The sequence below is a fragment of the Pogona vitticeps genome, chromosome 5, assembly GCF_051106095.1.
Source record: "Pogona vitticeps strain Pit_001003342236 chromosome 5, PviZW2.1, whole genome shotgun sequence".
Taxonomy (NCBI): domain Eukaryota; kingdom Metazoa; phylum Chordata; class Lepidosauria; order Squamata; family Agamidae; genus Pogona; species Pogona vitticeps.
Window position 1 is genome coordinate 129857210 of NC_135787.1, and position 19262 is coordinate 129876471.

General features: G+C 37.3%; 1 protein-coding gene across 6 annotated transcripts in view; it reads right to left on the bottom strand.

Annotated features, from left to right (window-relative positions):
* The window catches only part of PTPRZ1 (protein tyrosine phosphatase receptor type Z1), a 138368-nt gene that overhangs the window by 118179 nt on the left and 927 nt on the right, over positions 1-19262 (bottom strand). The gene's annotated exons all lie outside the window — the stretch shown is intronic.

The following is a 19262-nucleotide window of genomic DNA, read 5'->3' on the forward strand; positions in this document are numbered from 1 at the left end:
TAAAACAAATATAAATAAATTGTGCCACAAGGCTCAGTGCAAACTCCCTACTCTCTTGAAAACAAAATATCCATAGACATGCTTAGCTAGTAGTGTGGAATTCCTGGAGCTGTAGTTCAATAATGTCTGGAGGGCTGCATTCTATCGACCTCTACCACACATGTTGACAGTCATGGTTACAGAGTCACTGAGTTCATGTCTAAACATCTGCATTTCCAGGCAATTCATTCCTTCAATAAGCACTAGAAATAAGGTGCAAGCCCTTGTTTGTTCTGATTGCTTCAATGAGCTGTTTTGTGAACACAGTATATACTGAGAGAGGTAGCAACACAATAGCACAAAACACTGTAAATTAATGCAGTGTCTCAACAGATACCCCATCAATGAAATTGGTTAGTAAGAGATAAATACTTGGATTCAGTTTGTTAAAGGCAAACTTGTTTCTAGTATCATTAGTGTATGTGGTCTTCCTCTGCTTGCAAAAGCTAGGATATTTTAGTTGGGTAATATAATATGATGAAGACAAAAATTGATCTGCATGTCCAATTTTGCATAGGGCCTATGCTTTGGACTGACTTCAATAAGTCATTGATTTGGCTGCATGAAAGCATGCAGTGTTATGAAACAATGTACTTTTCATTCAAAATGATTTTCAGTGTGTGGGGGGAACACAATACTTAGCTAGAACATGAAATTAGTTTGAACCTTTTTGATGTCTAATGGCCAGCCTATAATAATGTAATGAAATAAAGTGCAGGCATTTTTTAAAAACTGTAATTATTAACTGTTCTTATCATATCATGCAGCCTTTTAAGAGAGGGGAAAAAACCTTTGGCCTGACAGTATAAACTAAATGAAGTATTGCATGTCTTTTAACATTTTTATGCTATGTATGGAAAAAAGTGAAGGAGACGTTAATCCAAACACAATATACCATGTCACACCAGATCTTCCAATTCTGGGCTAAATCCACTTTATTCATAACTAGAGAAGGCTCACCAAAATAAATCTGATCTAGCATTAAGTGGTGACTAACAAATCCCATTTGCTTAAATAGTTCTGATCATTTCATGACAGAAATGCGGATAGCTTTCTGAGACTGTATCAAGATTTAATTAAGCTCTATAGTCCTTATATAGATTACTAATTAATCAAAAGATTTTAATCAGGAAGAAGACGAGCTGATAGCGGGGACTAAATTCAAGCCCCTCGCCCCCACCAGAGGGTTGAAAATGACTGGAGATGGCTAAACAAAATCACAATTAAAAAATAAAATAAAACAGAGAGTATTCAGATGTGCCCTTTAACTTTTAGAGAACCTTGGGGAACCTTGGGGCCATCACACCAAAGCCTACTGTTCCTACAGAGTTATGGTGGACCTTGTTTTAAGGTCTGTGTGCAGGTTTTGAGGAGCTCACTTTGCATACCACAATTTAAATTATGCCTCATACTTCTCTTTAAATTCTCAGATGCTTTCAAAGAAGCTTACAAATGTCATTATAATAAAATCACAGTAGTAATACTCTCTATACATTTTTTTAAAAAATATAAAAATACACCACCATGCCTGAATGTGTCAGAATGATTTATATAACAATGTTTAAGATAAACTACGTCTCTATGTGGTGGACTTTCTAATGTTATTCTTATTTTTGTTTTTTAACCTTTTACTGAAGGTATTTCAATGTGGTCATTTTGCATTCCAGCATATTCTAAACACAATGTTTCCAGCACAATGAACAAACAATACTATTTAGAGACTAAAAACTTGCAAGTGTTGGAATACATCATTTGGAACACAAATGAATTTACTAATTTTATTTATTTATAAATATATATCACTTTCTGTCTCATATAAAGATCCCATTAAAATTTAAATGCAATTTTAAATTGTAAAAATAGTATTTTAAAACTTTAAAATACAATAAATAGAGAAAAGAATACAGGAGAAATCAGATTAACATATTGAGGAAGTGAGTTTCTCAGGTGGGTGCTTCCATTAAGAAAATCTTATCCTGTGTTACTCTGAGTCTGTCAGGGCCAAGGAAGATATAGAAGCACCTCCAAATAAGAACTTAAAACTACTGGATTCCATTCTATAATGGATAGAATGATGGACTGGGACTCAGGAGAACAGGATTCGAATCTCCACTTGGCCATGGAAACTCACTGGGAGAGTAGAACTGGTAAAAGCACTCCTTAAATGTCTCGCTTACCTTGACAGCCCTATTAGGGTCTCTAGAAGTCACTTCTGACTTGACGGCACAGAACACAGAGACACACATACAACAGAGGTTCTCTTATGGATGATAAATTATGTCAGAGCAGGTAAGTTTGCAGTAAAAAGCAAGCCACCCAAGAAATGCAGTTTAAAATACAAAATGAAAATCTGGAACTTGTTGACAAACTTGTAATAGAGTTTGAGTGGGTTAACATTGGGTCATGCAATAAAAATCAGAACTGAGCAAATCCTCTAAGATGAAAAATGTAACATGCAAGAAACCTTTAAAACTTTGTTTGGTGCTATCTCTTCTTGGTTTTACTGTGTCGTGTAAAATAAACCTCAACACAGACTATTGTGGAAAAGCAGAAGCATTTGAAATGTAGATTTCTGTAGGATGTTAAGAATTTCTTTAGTCAAAGAAGTCCTAAGGAAAATCAACGAAGACTGAGATATTGTAAACACATGATACTCAGAAAGCTGCAATGATCTGGTGCAGTAAAGAAAAATTAAAAACAATCTTCTGAGAGTTTTAGTTCAAGAAAATCTGGGGACCCAAGGTTGGGAAGCACTGCTCTAGTAAGCCAATAAGAAGAAGCAGATGACAGAAAACTAGTGTAACACGGTTAAAACAGCACATGTTTGAAATCAATCTAACCATTGTATTTTTGCATTTCAAGGACATCCAAAGCAGAGCTTAATACAACAATCTAAATGGAGTCTGATAAGGGAAAGATCACTATGACCAGATCTACATTTCCCAGAAAATGGTCTAACAGAATCTCGGCAAAAGTCCTCCTGGCTTATACAGTTGCCCAAACCTTCAGGAACAATTTTCGAATGAGAAGCACCTGAAAACTGCCATTGTGATATTTCAGTGGGAGTACCATCAAGAAGAGGGGACGTGGTGGCGTTGTGGGTTAAACCAAAGAAGTCTGTGCTGCAAGATCAGAAGACCAGCAGTCATAAGATTGAATCCACATGACAGAGTGAGTTCCCGTCACTTGTCCCAGCTCCTGCCAACCTAGCAGGTTGAAAGCATGTAAATGCGAGTAGATAAATAGGTACCACCCACAGTGGGAAGGTAACAGTGTTCCATGTCTAGTTGTGCTGGCCACATGACCACGGAAACTGTCTTCGGACAAACGCTGACTCTACGGCTTGGAAATGGGGATGAGCACCCCCCCTAGAGTCAGACACGACTGGACTAAATATCAAGGGGAACCTTTACCTTTACCATCCAGAAGAGGCTACAGTATATGATTTAGAAATCATCATTTTGCCAGTCAACAGTGCTTTTGTCCTATATGTACTGAACCTCAACTTTTCATCCCACATCAAATATCACTGAATGCCCATTGCAAAATTTTCCAATGGAAACAAATACCTAGATGACATAGCAAAAGAATCTTTGTTAGGTTGCTCCATTCCATGTGCCTCAATGACTGCCTGATACTTTGGAAAATTACAGATGTATTTTATTGAATCAAGGGATTGGAGGGGAGAGGATATTCCTTCACCATAGCCAGGAAAAATGCTTCATAATACTCTAAACAGACTAGTGCACACTGTCCAGATTATATACATAATAACACACGATATCATTAGCAAGAGAAAGCTAAGAAATTATGCTGTACAATGAAGCTTCAGAAACCTGTCTACAGCAAATAAGGCTATGAAATACAATTACCAGTAAAGGAAAGGAATAGAGAGAGAGCCCAGCATCTCATCTGACTTGGGGAATATGTCTTTAAGGACTAAAGTATGAGTATCAGAAATAATTTAAATAGCAACCTAGAAGGGAAGGGAAGGAAATGGAATTCTATTTTGTTATACTGCAAGTGGCCAAGCCTAACTCTTAGACAACAAATGGCAACTCCCATCAGCCCTAGCCAGTGAGTGATGATAGGAGCTGCAGTTCAAAAACATATATAGAGAGCATTCTCACTCCTGGCTTGAGTATCTCTATTTGTTAGCATCACACTAACACTGTGTACGGTCATCCATAGCTTGCAATTGATCTTAGCAGAAACAGGCATGTGGAAGGAACAGGTAAAAGGAGCCAGAGTTAGCCATACTCTGAATAAACCCATGAGATCAATAAGACTTATACTGCTCATGACACTACTCTAAGTGAGATTAAATTGGAATCCAGCTCTTTGACAATATTGCAATAGAACATGGCGCACTTGACCCTTAAAATAAAAGAATTACAGGCACGTATAAGCCAGTGTGCTGTAGGGATGAGTAAGGCTGCATCTATGAAAATCTCCCTCTCTGCATGACTGTCAAAGGTGTAACACCTCTGGGGTATATTGCATATGCACGCATTAAATATTAGGCATGGCAGCAATCCAATTTCCACAATTAAATAAAGGGGGTTTGATGTACACCAAAATTACTGGTTTAGGGTGCAACCGCTGCCATTCTTTGTAAACACTGTTCATTGCTCTGGCTAGCAGGAGTCAAAGCTTTCCAGAAGTCCAGCTGTAATACAAAAACTATAAGCAGCACCCAATGAAAGTGCAATGAATTAGTGCCATGGTTACATAAGAAAGGCTTTCAAGAGGGCAGCATGTGCTTATTCCTGTGGCTGTGGGTGATGAGCCCTGACACATAGAAACACACTCCATTCCTCGTGCTACCTCCTGAGGCTTTTGCTGAAGGCTGCACAGTCTCCATGGAGCCATGTATCTTGAATGAACAGCATACCAACTTATGCAGAAGTAATTACCCCATGTTACAGCAGACAGTAAAATTATAAGAAAACATGTCACCATGATATTAAAAGCAGCAGCACTGTCTCAATAAGAATGAAGCTTGCAGAACCATGAAGGAAACCTTGATTTCTTAGCTTCTGAAATCACTGATCTTAACCTTAATTGGAGGTCTCTCATACAGATGGCTTTCAAATCTAGTCCCATATTCAAGTTCCAATCTAAAAAGCAGTGTCAAAAATAGCTGTCAAACCTCCTTATGGCAAGATTAAGATAGCTTTTATTAATAATCTTCCAAAATAAAAAACTTTAATTCTCACAAAATATCACAACCATTTTTATTTTATTTTTTATTTTTTTGGATTTCCACTGGGTTTGCACTGCAACAGGATTATTGTAACAAAGTTAGAGGTAGAGCCCACTAGTCCACAAATGACATTTTATTCATGTAAACTCCTATAACTAGGATTTACAGCAGGACCAGGGACTAGGGAACATGTGGTGACTCAGATATAAATATGGCGAATATGGCTTTTTGGAGCTACCATCCAAAAACATCTGAAGAGTGTCCTCAGTCCTCAGTTAAAAGAAGCTACCAGTTTAGCAATCAATAAATCCAAGCTATTCCAAAGCCAAGGTGCAAAAGATTAAGAGCTATGCTGCTTATGCCACATAACCTAATAGACACTGTAAGCAATTTCAAGATTATGAACAAAATCCATCCTCTTTAAGGATTTCAGCTGTGATTTTTGGGCATTTACTGAAATTTAAAACAGTCTCTTGAACTCTCTCCTTGTCTGGGACTTTTCTGCTTTTCCAGATAATCCCATCTACCTTATTCTTTTTCCAAGCATTCCCCTAGTGTTACCCTTCAAGGTAAAGTCACCAGATCAATGAAGAGTTTTCCTTTATTTACGCAGCATGAAGATAAACATATTCACCTGACACTTTAGTGCTGTTCAGGGTCAGTTTAAAGTTCTCTATGTACCACTTCCTTGTTGTTTTCTATACCATCCATCTCACTTAATGTCTAGTCCGTGGTGGAATAGCAACATGAAGAATACTCAGTATACCCATAGGATCATCTGCTTGTAAAGAAAGAAATTGGATGATGTGAAGATTAAGGAAGCAAAAGAAGGCATCTCTTTCTTTAACCATCCAGTTAGATCACTGATCACCTAGAACTGAAGTAGACCACATCCAAAAATAAAATATGATCACAGAGGAGGAGCAAGATATGTTCTCAATCACCCCAGAGTGTAGGGCATGCAGCAATGGGCTCAAGTTAAAGGAAGCCAGTTTTCGGCTGAATATCAGGAAAAACTTCCTAACTGTTAGAGCAGTACGACAGTGGAACCAGTTACCTTGGGAGTTAGTGAGTGCTCCAACACAGGAGGTATTCAAGAAAAATTTAGATAATCACTCGGCTGATATGCTTTGATTGTATTCCTGCATTGAGCAGAGGGTTGGAATTTCCAACTTCACTTTTCTATGATTCTATGAAAAGTTGCTCTGTTCTTTATTTGTATCAGAGCGATGCACAATTTAAAATTATGGACATATATGGAAACAAATTAAAATGTTAAGATAATTAGAATGTTTTTGAGTAGAAGAAGGCTACTTCAATAACATTACTCAGCAATTTACTAGATCTTCTTTTGTACACTTGTTGGGGGCATAAATTGCATGCACGTAAGTGCTGCATTGATTGAATTTCTTCATAGTCATAGCAAATTTGTCTTGCATTCAAATAGCCCTATTTTACTTGATTATTCTTTGATCCTATTTTGCTTTGAAGTTTATTAAGTGACTTCCAGAAGGTCCAGTTTGAGTCTTGTCTTGGTGAGAGACACTCTTCATTCATTCTGTAAGGTGTGCTGTTTTCATTCTCCATAGGTTTAGTTTAGCCTCTTCCGGTTTAATATTTAGAGCTCAAGAAAACCTTTCCTCAGTTTTAGTTGTTAACTAGGGGTTGTTGTCCATGAAGTGGGTGAGTTTGGTGCTGCATTACTTTATTTTATTCATCAAATGCTAGCACATCTCAACATACTTCTGGAGGTGCAATGTCAGCCAAACAATAGACATTTTCAATAGGGTAGTTTTCAGGAAGCCTATAATAATTACGTATTACTCATTGAGAGCTACATCTACTTGTTTGGCATGATAGTGTTCTGGGCGCATGACAAGGCATGCAAACGCACCTTCTTAATTAGTCTCAATTAGCTGCTGTGACTTCCCTAATTGCAATACAACATGTGGAAAAAAATAATAGTATTTTGGCCATCCTTTGTTACAGCCAGAGATGATGTCACATTCACTAAACAGAAATGTCATGGTTTCAGATCTACCTGAAAAGAAGCAGGTGGCATCTGATATTGTTTCACCCTACTTCTAGCACCATAATCGACATACAATTGCCATACAGAATTAAGCTCTCTAACTCCAAGCTGTTGTAAATAGTTGCACATTTCTTGGATATGAGCAAATCTGTGCATATATTCCTGAGGGATACCTTTAAAAATCTATTTTTGCATATCCACATTTCTTCTGGGGCTTCTGCCTAGGCGATGACACCATGACTCAGAGAAATCTCTAACAGATTGTGCACTGCTGTCAGATTGCCATGGAGAAAAAAACCCCTGAAGCTTCCCATGTATAGATAATGAAGAATACTGGCTCATGATACAAGATTTCACTGCCAGATTCATACAATACAAATCCCACAGCTGACAGTATGATTCAGAAAAGGCACAGAACCACTAAGAATTAAACAGTAGCACCCCAAATCTTTTTGTCCAAATCTACTGGTCATGAATGGGGAAAGAGACTAATTCCTTAGCTAAACCTACTTGCATGAACACTTGAATGAGTGCTATTGAATCTGTCTTGTGTTGAAATGGCTGTATTGTTGACTACTGAAGTTTGCTTCCTTGCTCTAATCAAGCAATGCCAAAGACTTTAACAAGTGACAGAAAATGGTAATGCAATGGTGCAGAAAAATAGCAACTTAAAGTAAAAATGAAATACCCATTTTTCTCCTTTGCAGCTTATTGCATATATATTTGATGACACATAACAACAACAATAGTTGATAACTGGTTATGCATTACATAACATCTTCTCGTTCCAAACTAACCCAAAACACTTCACTGATACTGTATACCTAAGCGCTGCAAAAATAAAATTGTTATCCCTATCCAATGGAAAGAGAACTTACTATCCATACAGAAATAATATATATACCTCAGAACTGGCAGAAGTGTCTACCCCATGTATCACAAGCAAATGTGGAGGCCCTGAGAGAATCCTCAAAGAATCTATATATGGTATCTTGCAGTGACTCTAGCATGTAAATATGAAGGAAATGATCCTGAAAAAAATGGCATGCCAGAATGCTTGACACGCACTGTGACCTTTGCCAATAGCACTATGATTTCTCCACGTAACTTTTACAGGCATGTAGAAGACCAGTATCTCTTAAAGATGGATAGTGATGCTCACAGATATTAGAGATACAGAATATAAAGGCACACATTCAGACCTTGAGAGAAAATGACCATGTCTTACTGAGTTTCCATTAAGTGGAAAATTCTGCCAGTGTAGTAACAAAAGGTCATGCTGCTTGTGCAAGCTTTGCCAATGTTACTTGCCCTAGGCAAACAGACAATTAGCCAACTACAGGATTTAGTTGAAACAAACAAACACAGATCAGACATTATTTCATGTTGTACTGACATACAAAGGATGGTTTAGAGCTTTGCCCTTAAATTATCAAAGCACTATTTTGAAGGGAAACATGAAAGATCTATGTGTATCTGCTTCTCCTAGAAAATATTTGAATGCCCCAAAGTAAACCAGCCTAATGCCTTCACTACATTGGTATTCAGCATGAGTATGGAGGCTTTTTAATTTGCACTATTCCAGAGGTTCACTAGATAATCCTTCCAGGTTAATGGCCCTTTTTAGACTTATTGGCTAAAAGGAAAACATTTCTATAAAATTAAGATTTTTTTATTGAATGCTGGAATGCTGAAATTCACTAGTACAGCATCCAAAGCCAAAGGACCAGTGACTTTAAACGAAACACCCAATGATTTGCCAATAAATTTTACATACACTAACAGATGTGTGTCAATTTCTATCACTGGCCAAAATCCTGCTGCTTAACACACTAAATTACACTAGAGCAGGCCCATTAATCAAAGGTGAGTCAACTCCTCCATAAATTCCATTGATTCAGATAGGCCCACTCTAACTTTGACATTATATGTATATCAGTAGACCCATTTCAAGCAAGGAAACTTATGAAGAAGTAGACAAAACAAATGCTGATTGACTCAAGGAGTCCAGTCTAGAGTGATTTACTACACTACAAAACAGGATTTTCGCCACTGTGTACACAGAACAGCTCTTTATTTATTGAGATACATCTGGGTCCCTTTAGCAATATGGAACATTCGGTAAACACGATATTTGAAAAAGAACTGCATACTGATACAATTAAACATATATATTTTTCTCAGTTTTCAAAATTTTCTGATAAAGTGAAACAGTGCGACATTTTCCAAATTCCTGTACCTAATGTCAGGAACCTGATTCAGACTGGCTTTCTGTTTATATACCATATGACTGGTATAGTCTCTCTGCCTAACCAGCTGGACATGGCTTTAATCAGAAGATTCCAAATATTACAGTCCTGAGGAATATAAATATCTAGACCTCCCTACAGTTTAAGACTTTATGTTCTCCATGACATCCATTGTAACCAATTTGACACATGTGACAGCTAAAGATGTAAACCTTGCTTATTTGATTCTCACAGTTGAAAACTGAAAAATTTCTGAAGTTTTCTACCAGTGAATTAGACCAGTGGTTCTCAAACTGGGGTCCACAGATGTTCTTGGACTGCAGTTCTGAGAAGCCTTCACCACTTGCTGTGCTGGCCAGGATTTCAGGGAGTTGCAGTCCAAGAACATCTGGGAACTCCAGTTTGAGAACCACTGACTTAGATTAAAAGAATTTTTGTGCAATTTTCACATTTCAGCACTTTTTTCTGCAAGAATTCATGGTTTGTTTTATAACAAATAGAATTTTGTGCAAAACAAGTTTTTTGTACATTTTTCACGTATTTTGCACAAAACCCAAGGTTTTAAAATTAAACATGCAATTTTGTGTGTGCACTCTTCCCTACTTGTTTAGCATCCTCATGAAACTGCTCAGATATATCATCCAGATGTTTAGGTTGCATTGTATTATTTAGCTGCTGATATTTTTGTGAAATAATTCATGTTTGATATTATAACTTTTTGAATAACTTCTCCTGTATTTTTATCGTTTTTGTGAGCAGATTTGAGCATAATTGTGGAACAGCAAAGCATCAATAAACCTAATTATACATGGCCCTACCTTCTATCTCTTTCTTGTGTGTATTGAGAGACTATAGCAACATGAATGTTAAAAATTTATATTTTAGACATTTTAGAACCAATATAAGAAAGATGGGAAAAGGTACTTTTCCCATCATTCTTATATTGCTTCTAAAATGTCTCTTCTATAGGATTGCTAGAACAGGAGAAGGGGAAAGGAAACTAGAATTTCTTTTACTTGTAGAAAGGGGAGGATTATAAATTAAATTAAAACCTCTGTTTAAGTATGTGCTAAAGTTATCTGCCTCTGCATTTGAAGAGAGCAGAGAGAGAGAGAAAACTCCATAAATTCAGAATGTTCAGAAGCTATGTTTTACTTACATTTCATGACACATATTTGGCATTCATGCCAACCTCTTGGCTGAACTCTGTTTGTACAGTGGCAAAAGTACACGGAGGGCTAAAGAAAAAAAATGCACCTGTTCCAGAAAAATAGGATTCCTCCTTGTTTAGTAGTAAGGAAAACTGGTGAAGGGGAAAATAATAATTTCTGGTGGGCTGTACTGAAGTAAGAGGAGAACAGAACCGATGATTTATCAGGCTACCAACAAGCAAATTTACCAACAAGTGAGACAAGAGTAGTGCTTAATTTCTAAGAGAAGGCTGGAGTTGTAATAGGGTAACTACTGCTCCATCACCAAAAGCATAGGACAAGGAACATCATAAGGGAGAATATTCTTCATATGAAAGGAAGATATTTTCGTATTAAATCTGTATGTGCTAATTTAAACTAATATATGCAAATATCAACACAGCGAAAATACACTAATATTCACCATATTGCACAAGACTGTAACCAGGTAACCACCTTGGGACTCAGCACTGAAAGAAAGATGGTATATAAATAAAATAAATAATGCTAAGTGTGAAAAGACTTGTGCCTTGTATTTTCTGAAGCTCACTAAAATTAAATATACGCAGAAAGAAAATGAACAGAGGCTACTGTACTTAAAAAAAAATCTAGCTAGGCAATAATCAGTTATTTCAGAGGAAAGGTCTGAACAGTACTTTCAGAATGTCCAAGAGTGACTTGACATCTGAAATTCATTCAGAATTGACATGCCATGTCATATCCTTCCTGCCATTCAGCAATACAGTGGTGCCTCACATTACGAGCGTTCTGTTTGACGACGAAATCGCATCACGACGAAGATTTTGCGATCACAAAAGTGATCGCAAAACTATGTTCCCTATGGGGGAATTTCGCTTTACGATGATCAGTCCCCTGTTTCGCTAACCGATTATCGCAAAGTGATGATTTTCGGCCAGCTGATCAGCGGTTTCAAAATGGCCACCCTCTGTTTTCTGGCACAGATTCCTCGCTGCACGGGCAGCGAAAATGGCCATACTATGAGAATCTTTGCTGGACTTTGAGTTTTAAGCCCCTAGGAATGCATTAATTGGGTTTTAATGCGTTTCTATGGGCTTTTAAAAATTGCATGATGACATTTTCATTTGACAGTGATTTTTTTGGAACGAATTAACGTTGTCATGCCAGGCACCACTGTAGTTATTCAGCATGTGGTTTGTGTCTTTTCTTACAAAAGGACCAATCACTGCCACCAAACCATTTTACTTAATAAATGAGGGAAAGCTGATTAGATACATTTACCAATCAAAGGTTTTACTTCCCCTGTTTGGTTAGATGAACTCACAAGGGGGCAGGAGTAGGATGGCCACTCACACGTCAGTAAAAAGGAGGGCATCCATCACCAATAAGGAAAACAGTTCTCCATAAAAGAGGACACATGGGCTCTGTTCTCCATAAAAGAGGACACATGGGCTCTGCTTAGTAATTCTAAGTGTTGAAGGGGAGTTGGTTGGCCTTGCTTAGTGCCATTGCCTGGCACTCTGAATAAGTTGAAAGTACTTGTTTTTCTTGTTTAAGAACTGTATGCTGTCGATGCCCTGACTAGTGTTTTTTTTTTAAGTATTCCTCAGCAGTAACATGTGCCTAATGCCCTTTATAGGTATTAACTCAAAATAGTGCATGTAAACTTATTTAACTTGACTTGTCATGCAGAATGTAGTTGGGCTCATTGGGATTTTTTACCCATTTGCATGACCTACTCAAACATGCACAGACTTCTCATTATTATCTCTAAAATACTGACTATCATAGCTCAGTGAATTGGAGAACCTAGCTCTGGAGTCGGGCATTAAGGGTTTTGATTCCCTTAATGGGCTTTGTAGATGAAGAGCTAGCCTGTTTGACCTTGGGCAAGCTGCACAGTCCCAGGGCACCACCAGAAAAAGAGAAACCTGAAGTACTGGAAATCCTTGAACGGGTTGACATAAGTTGGAATCAGCCTAATGGCACTTAATTGTTAACTACTGAACTGTAATCAGTCCTATCATTCTACTGAAAGCACTATGCTATGTTTCCAAACACACAATTGCCTCAATCATACAGTACATTTACCTATCAAAATACAGTACAAGAATTAGCACTGAGTATCAGATGCAGACAGGTCATGGCATACATCTGACTCCTTGTTAGAAAACAAGTACCAGTCTCACCCACTGCATACTTCCAAATCCAGGAAGAGAAGAAATAGGGCAGAAAATAAAGCAGACCATTCCCCATCTTTACTGGTAGCAGCTTTTGTCAGTTGCTGGTATTAGATCCCAAACTGTGTTAATTAGCCAGAAAATAAAAGGTGCCTGTAATTCCTGTGTGCGACTTCAGAGAGTTAGGACAAGACACAACTAGATTATAGTTACAGACTTATGGCCAGCCAACATGAGCATCTTGTGACACTCCAGATATTGTGCACTGCAACTCTCATCATCTTTCACCATGGACTATACTAGCTAGACCTGTTGAGAGTTGCAGTTCAGTTGTGAAGACCTACAATTTGCTTACCCCCATCTACAGCACAGACATATGTATATATACCTGCCAATTTAGGATAAAGTCAAGCATCCGATGAGGCTGGTGAAGATGTGTCTAGTACATGAAAGTATACGACACAATAAATTTGTTAAATCTCCAGTGTCACAGTGGCTGAAATCTTGTTATTTATTTAGACAAATGGCATAAGCTTTGGGAGCAAATTAGCATAATCTCCATAGACATTACCTATTGCAGGACAAGTCGAGTGACTCAGTATGCATCAAATAATGGCTGAAATTCAGCACTAAGCCACAACTAGAGTAGGACCATTGAACCAGAGGAGTTGGCTCACCAAGGAGTCAGTTGCCAGTGATTCAATGGGCCTAATCTAGTTACAACTTACTACTGGATTTCAGCTACTGCCTATGAAGATTTCTTAATTTATAGCAATTCATTTCCAAAAGCTATGCTATTTGCATAGTTACACAACAGGATTTCAGTCAATATATAACAAAAGTAAACCAACAATAAATCACTGAGATATACACTGAGCTATCCAGCAGTTCATAATCTCAGAACTGCAGTTTGGAAGGGACCTTATGATCAAGTCCCACCTATGTCAAGGAGGCACAGTGGGGAATTGAACCCTCAACCTCTGTCTCCCCAGTCAAATACCTAAAACATAAAAACTGAAGTACAGTATCATGGTGCCTTAAGGAGTAACATTTGAACTTTCAAGGATTACTTCCTTGTATCTGAGAAAGTGGCTTGCAATCCACAGACTGTTCACACTGAATTAAATTTGTTAGTTTTCAAGATTCCACAAAATTTTCAATTTTGTTTTGGTTATCTACTCAACTAACATGACAATCTCTTTGAGTAGGGTCGAAAGAATCCACATGCATGTATACATGCACACTAAAAATGGTTATCCTCTGGAAATTAATTTCAGTTCTATAGTGTTTAGCCTCTGAGCATTTTATTCTGCATTATCAAGTATTTATGACCATGCTGCACCTAGATCTAATGTGATTAGCTGGATAGTTTGTTGCACAACCTAAGATATTATGTTAGCTTAAAGATTGGCACAATTCCACAATGTTGTAACATTACACTGATGCAACAGTTACTACACACCAGCCATCAAAGCAAACCACAGGCTCACATCTGTGATAAGATCAGGATTCTAGAATGCATTTCACATTTAAGGGATGCTTTAAAATTATTGCCGTGAAAACTACTAAATCAGTGCTAACCTTCAGATAATATTAAAGCAGGGGTCTTCTAGTGTAACCACTAGAAGACAGTACTTAAAAGTTTAAGTCAGTGGGGCTTATCCTGAGTAACTGTACATAGGACTGAGAGATTTTTCATGGTAGGGGTATATTAAAACAGTTAGAATTGGCAAATGTTATAAATATAACATTATTTCACACTTTTAACTAAAAATGCTCCTGAAATAGAAATTAAACTTATGCCTCTTAGGTTTCTTATGTTACTGGTCTGTACTTGGAAGTAGTTGCAACATCTAAAGCAGCTGATGGGACAGGTGCGGCTTTCTAGATGTTATGGAGTTAAAAATCTCACCGTCCCTGGCTGCAGTTGATGGGATTGTAGTCTGAGGACATTCCTGGTCCTGCTCTATAATGATTTATTACATGGATGATCACTTCCATACTTGTTTTTTTCTGTGTGGACAGTGTATGTGCTCCCAGAATTAAAAGGTGGAACACTCAGCAATCTGCCCACAGCAAGGTGCACCTGACAGGAGTTCCTATTCTTTGAGAACTAGAGAGTAATTGTGATTAAGAATGAGTGGTAAGCCAGGGAAGACTGCCTTTTAGGTGGCCTTACGTAAGCTGTGAGATTTTTACTTAATGCCCATTTGTATGGTAGCACATAATATGAACTGGCCAACTTTATGGCATGAATGTCACTGATGTAATGCATTTGAAATGTTTTGGGCATTTATCAAAATTTTTGTAGTAACATTATTATAACTACTTCAATCAGAAGCCCTTAAAATCCTGTCCTTTTTGTTGAAATTCTCCAACATAATAAGGCATCTGGAAGATGAAAGAAAAAACAGCTGGAGGGCCATTTGGTTTCCCTGATGTAGACCTCTCTTTAATCAAATTTTGGCCTGGATGTAACTTATTTAAATCAAAATATGGTGTCCTAATTGATGCCCTGAGCATCTGATTACTTTATGTTTGATATAGTCACGTGAAAATTCATTAGCTGAGCAATTTTATTGTTTCTGGCTATTTTCACACACCTTCTTGTGCATATATATTTTTCCTTGTAGATTTCACACATTAACTCACATATCTGAAATTAACACTAGTAGGAGGTAAATGCTGCATAAATAGAACTGTATATTAATTAAAGAAACAAATCTTCTGCAGTCACAAAAGAGAAGTAAATAGAATAATCCAAAAAGCTCTTTGGATCCCTCTGAAGGAAAGAAGCTATACCCCAATTTTCCTTTTAAAAAGTGTGTAGGATATAATATTTAAATATAGGACTTGAGAATAATCCTATTCACTTCACTGGAGATAACTCAGAAACACACTCTTCCAGTCTTCTTCACATTTTCTGTAGAGCAAACTCATTGGCACCTATAAATTTGTATTAAATGGGAGCAGAGGGGGACAGTATATGTCCCAAAAGCACTTCAGAAACTTTTAGATATAAAGATGCCACATATATTGGCAGGATTTTTTAAAAAAGTATGGCCCATACAATGATAGCCTATAAAATGATAGGTAAATTTTCAATGTGCTTTCTTCCCGTTGAATTATGTTTTCCTGATATTCAAACTGTTATTTGGCTTGAGAAATGACTACATTTGCCAAAAGATGTGTCATACTGGGTTCCTGAAGTTATAAGAATTAATCTCTAAACTGTGGTGCTGGAGATCCGGAACCAACTCAGACTTCCAAGTTTTTGAAAGAAAACTTGAAAAACACTGTTTCAAGAGGAATTGAAATTGTCAGCAAAAAGAGCTGAACCTTCTCACCCTTAAATTCCTAATTAGAGCAACCACAGTGGGAACTGACCATTTAAATGACAAGTAAAGAAAGAAGGAAAACAAGACTTTCTAAGATGACAGTACTCAGACTAATTACTTCTCAGTAACACCACAGTCTCCAGGGGAACTATGTCAGACAAAAAGACAAAACAGAATACTATCACACTATTTAAGTTCTTTTTAGTCCAAATGCAGTAAATGTCCCTAAACAGGCTGAAATCCAATATTTTGGCACAACTTTATTGTAACTGGATTGTAAGTGATTAAAACACTTTAAAGTAAACAACTGTAAACTTATTGTTTTCACAGTACGCGAAAAGCTGAAAGCTAAACTGTTCCCTTATTTATTCAGTTTATCTGCACATTATTTCCATTGGGGAATTTCAAGTAACATTTCAGTAACTTTCAATGGATTTCATAGACAGTTTCATTTACAGAACTCTGTACATATTAGTCATTTGAATCTAAAATCAAAGCTATTCATGGATTGAACCAATCATGTCCTTTATATCATTCTTGACCCCTCGTTCACCCCTCGTTTCAAGCTTAATTCACCCTTCATTTTTATTTGGTCACAATTCACTAAATAGGTCCCAATGGTCTCAATAAAAAGAAATAAACATAGAAAACATAAAAAGAATATTGAGTTACTACTGGCCATGAACATGCACTAAGGCAATGCTTTCTAGATACTCAGATGAGAAAGGTAGGAGACCAATTAGGATGCGCTTTAGAACACCTTGTAATTCCCTTTAGAACATCTACACATCCCTTTAGCAGCATAGTTGGATGCAAAGAAATCAGTAAGAATAAGCCTACAGACAAATACATTAGACATAATCTTCTATCAAAGAAAAATAAATAGTCAGGACACTTAATAGAAACAAAGTTGACAATGTTTTTGTGGCAGTTTTTGGCCTGGTTTTACATATATCCTTTCATGATATGAACCACCAGAGTCTTTAGAATCATCATTCTGGATGCTGAGATTATTGTGTGATTTGTGTGTACTTCATCATGCGCATTAATGAAAATATTTCCTCAAGAAGTTTTGAATTAAAATTTGATATGATACAAGATCCAATGGCTGAAATCCTGTTGCTCAGCATAGCAAGTTGCATCAAAGCAGATCCACTGAATCCATGGGAATTTGATCAGTTAACTCTTCTATATATGCCACTGATTCAAATGAGCCAACTTTCATTGTGACTTACTTTAGCATAGCAAGTTGCAACTAGCAAAGGTCCATTTGAATCAATGGAACTTATAGAGGAGTTGACTCACTAAATCCCCACTGATTCAATGGGCAATGGGCAACTGGCTATGCTAAGCAACTGGATTTCACCCAATGTTATAAAAAAATATCAGCACTGCATCTGAAGCAGCAGGAGGCAACAAGCATCTCAAACTGTAGCAGGACAAATAAACTTCCAAATGAAGACTGCCAACTGGCAAAGCAGTCTGTTCAAATGGGGAAACAATTACATTATTAAGGAAACATGGTAGTCTGGCTTCATAGGATCAACAATAAACTACTTTTAAGACTACATAATCCACCTCTTTGTATGGTCTCCCCAGATCCCAGGAGAATGATGGCTCAGGGAGAGACAATAGATAACAACTAATGAAACTATTGTTCTTGTCAGTGCCATTATTGTACACTTAAGTCAATATATTCATGCATTTACAAGCTAGACTCTCTTTTTTTTTCACTTAAAGATATATTTTGAAAATCTTCAGTAATGTATCCTTATGGAATTTCTACCAATTTTGTTTGAAAGTTCTCATTTGCAAAAAAATAAATAAATTAGCAGCTATCAAAGAATTGCAGGCACGATTACATTATCCGCATCATTCCAACATAACCTCTCTTGAACCAGTTATGTTATGAATTAAGTCCTTCTGGCAGTCTTCAAAATGGAAACTCAAATTAATTTTACATATGCCATAAATCATGTTTATTATAATGAAACCTCTCCATGTCTGGAGTAAGACACTGAGCCTCATGATTAACAAAGGTTTAGTGTACCAAAAGCAGCACCACCTATTGGATAAAAATATAGGTTAATATCTACTTTATCTGCTGCGAAACTGGACTTGAGTAAAAATGACTGCAGCATATTTTTACTTTCACTCGCTGTACAAGAAACGGTATGCTCCTGCACAATGCTAGTAATACAACAGACATTATTGTGTCGTATATAAATAACCACCCAATTGATTGTTCTACTTACAAGTAAATGGTATTTATCCGGCAATCTGATTATTTACCATAACACCATCAATTTAATTTTGATTCTTATTATAAACTGCTAGCAAATTACAGAGGAGGGACAGACACACTGATTACATGAATGTGAATGCCTTCAACATTAATTTGATTATGTAAATTGCACTGTCAGAGGGGAGGAAATCAGACTTGAACAAATGTCCAAAAAGTGAATGGATTGTTAATGATAAACATTTCCCTCATAAACACAAATCTGTATCTGATGCAGTTAATCAGAGGAACTCCTCCCTTGCTTCCACCCCATCCCTGTCTGACATCCCATTCCTAAATACTGTACACTGGAGACAAAATGCCACTGCCTTTCAATGGAGAGAGCTTTCCCATAAGTGGATTGAGCAGCATCCAGTGCTAACTGCCTGAACATGCAGCACAATCTCACACTTGGCATAGGCAGGTTGATGCCTGTTGTCAACACTCAGTTGAACAATTTCTCATTCTTTCTCACTCTCTGGCCTCTCTCTCTCTTTCATGTCATGTGTGCAGATGAGTGTTTCATCCTGCCTGCTTAGAAAGACTGAAATGCCGCCACCCCCCACCTTGTGCCATCCTGCTTTCTCATGCAAGGCTTGCGTGCTTTCCTCAGCTCATAGTAACGCAATTGAATTAACAACCTCGTAGCACAGGAAGGTAAAATGAGCCACCCAGCTCTCCTCCAGACCAACGTGCTAGCGCGTTGGCCGTGTGGAAGTGAGCAGATGCAACCCTACACAACGATCAACAGAAACAGGAGGGCGGCTA